The sequence below is a fragment of the Mus pahari genome, chromosome 1 (genome assembly GCF_900095145.1).
Source record: "Mus pahari chromosome 1, PAHARI_EIJ_v1.1, whole genome shotgun sequence".
Taxonomy (NCBI): domain Eukaryota; kingdom Metazoa; phylum Chordata; class Mammalia; order Rodentia; family Muridae; genus Mus; species Mus pahari.
In genome coordinates this window covers 39,117,476-39,120,254 of record NC_034590.1, presented here as the reverse complement: position 1 = coordinate 39,120,254, position 2,779 = coordinate 39,117,476, and positions in this window count along the sequence as shown.

Below are 2,779 nucleotides of genomic sequence, written 5' to 3'. Positions count from 1 at the left end.
ACACACACACACACACACACACACAGATTGTTTCCATTTCTTGGCTGTTGTGACAGAGCTGCAGTAGACATTGGAGGCAGGTGTGTCTTCAATATTCTGACCTCATCGTCTATAAACCTTGTTCCTAGTGGGATTGCTGGATCATAAAGTAGTTCATTCTTTTGTTCTCTCTCTCTTTCCTTCCTTCCTTCCTTCCTTCCTTCCTTCCTTCCTTCCTTCCTTCCTTCCTTCCTTCCTTTCTTTCTTTCTTTTTCTTCTTTCTTGTTAATCATTCCTATTAGAGTGAGGTGATCGCTCAAGGGATCACCTTGATTTGCATTTTCCCAATATTTTCTGATTTTCAAACATGGATGTCTTCTTTTGAGAACTATCTATTTGGATTTACTGTGCATTTTTAAATCATGTTTTTTTTTTAATTTTTTATTTGTTTGTTCACTTTTGGCTACTGAGTTCCTTATGAGTTCTGATGTTACCCCAGTCTGACGCTTTCTTTGTAGACCCTTCCTTCTGCCCTGCAGGCTCCCTGTCCTTCCGTCTGTGCTGCCTCTTTGCTCTTCCAATTTTGTCTGCTTAGCACAGAAGCTTTGTAGTTGAGTTTGTGTGTTTCTGCCTTTGCTTTCTGTGCATCTAGAATTGTATCTAAACGTTCTCACCTGTCCCAGTGTCTTGGAGCATTTTTCTTGTTTTCTTCTAGTAGGTTCACAGTTTCAGATCTTAGACTTAAGTTCTTAACCCATTTTGAGCTTAAAAAGATTATTATTTTTTAATTATGTGTTTATATGTGGATATATGTACATGACTGCAGGTGCCCACAGAGGCCAGAAGAGAATGTGAAGTCCCTTAATTGGATTCACAGATGGTTGTGGCCTCCTGACATGAGCGTTGGCAACCAAACTTGGATCCTCTGAAAGATCAGTGCGCTCTCTCTCTCTCTCTCTCTCTCTCTCTCTCTCTCTCTCTCTCTCTCTCTTTCTCAAGTTTTTAAAAATATTTATTTATTTTATATAAGTGTTCTGTCTCCACTCACACCAGAATAGGAACTCAAATCCCATTACAGATGGCTGTGAACCACCATGTGGGTGCTGGGAATTGAACTCAGGACCTCTGAAAGAGCAGCCAGTGCTCCTAACCACTGAGCCATCTCCTCAGGCCCAGGGATTGACTTTAATAACAATGTGAGAGAGGAGTCTACCATCATTCTGCATATGGATGTTCAATTTTTCCAGCACCATTTGTTGAAAAGACCATCTTCTCTCTACTGGCATTATTTTTATCTCTGTTAAAAATCAGTTGTCTGTAGACATGTGGGTTCACCTTTTATGTGTTTATGGTTCATGGTCTGTATCTTTATGCCAAAGCTGCTGGTTTGATGACTACAGATTATTATCTATTTTCAAGTAAGGTGGTGCCTCCTGATTTACTCTTTGCCCATGATTGCTTTGTCTCTTTAGGGTTTTTTCAAGGTTCTGTAGAAATTTAAGAGTCATTTCATCTATTCCTGGGAAGGATGTCATTGGTTTGAATAGAGATTACAACCTTGGTTGAGAAACTATCTTCAAAGATCTAGCTGTAGGGCATGTTCTTAATTAGTTTTTGCTGGGGTGGGCCCAGCCCATTGTGGCTGGTAGGTGACCCTGGGTTCCATAGGCTAAACAAACCAGTAAGTAGCATTTCTCCATGGCTTCTGCATCAGCTCCTGCCTCCAGGTTCCTGCCTTGCTTGAGGTCCTGCCCTCACTACTTTTGATGATGAACTGTTGTATGAAACTGTGGGTGAAATAAATCCTTTCCTCCTCAAGTTGCTTTTGATCATGGTGTTTCATCGCAGCAGTAGAAACCCTGACTAAGACAGGATGTTGTTCCATTCTCTTCAGTCCCACAGAGCTGTTTTCTCTCCCGTTAAATTTATTCTTGGATATTTTGTATCTGTTGTGAATAGGATTGTTCTTTAGATTTCTATTTCAAATGTGTTACTACTGGCATACAGCAGTACTGGGTAATTTACATTATTTTATTGTTATCATGTGTAAGGGTATGTGCACCACATATCTGCCTAGTGTCCTTGGAGGTCAGGGAGGGCATTGGATCCATTAGAAGTGGAGCTCCAGGTGCTGGGAATAGAACTTTGGTCCTTTGGAAGAGCAGCAAGCACACTTAACTACTGAGCCACCTCTCCAGCCCCAGAATGGGTCATTTAAAAAGCCCCACCTTCAAGTTCAGAGACTGTTCCAGATCTAAGGCTGCTGGTGCTCGCCACTGAATCCTTATTTCTTTTGCGGCAGTCTTCAGCTCTCAAATCTGTGTTTGATTATTTTCTTATGTAAGTTGGGCATCTCTAATGAGAACATCTGAAATGCTCACAAACGGGAAACGTTTGTAGTGCTAACACACGGCACAAAAGTTTGAATTTCTAATTTTTGGATTAGTGCCGATCGACTGGTAAAATATTTCATGCATACAAATACTTCAAACCTGAGAAACTGTGAAACCCAAGGAGCTCTGGTCCCAAGCATTTCAGATGAGGGACAGACAGATAACGTGCAGCTCTATGTTGCATTTAGCATTCAGATCACATGTTGTTTTTCTGATTTCACTGGATTAATTGTTTGTACTTTAAAAAAAAAATCAAACCTTGCTGACTTTTCTTAATCTGTTCAGTCAGCCTCTCTTCCTACAATCTGTGAATGTTCTCTAGGGTCAGTCGCTGGGGGAATCCCTGCATTTATTTCATGATATGTTTGTTGTTTTTTTTTTTTTTTTTTTTTTTTTTTTTTTTTTTT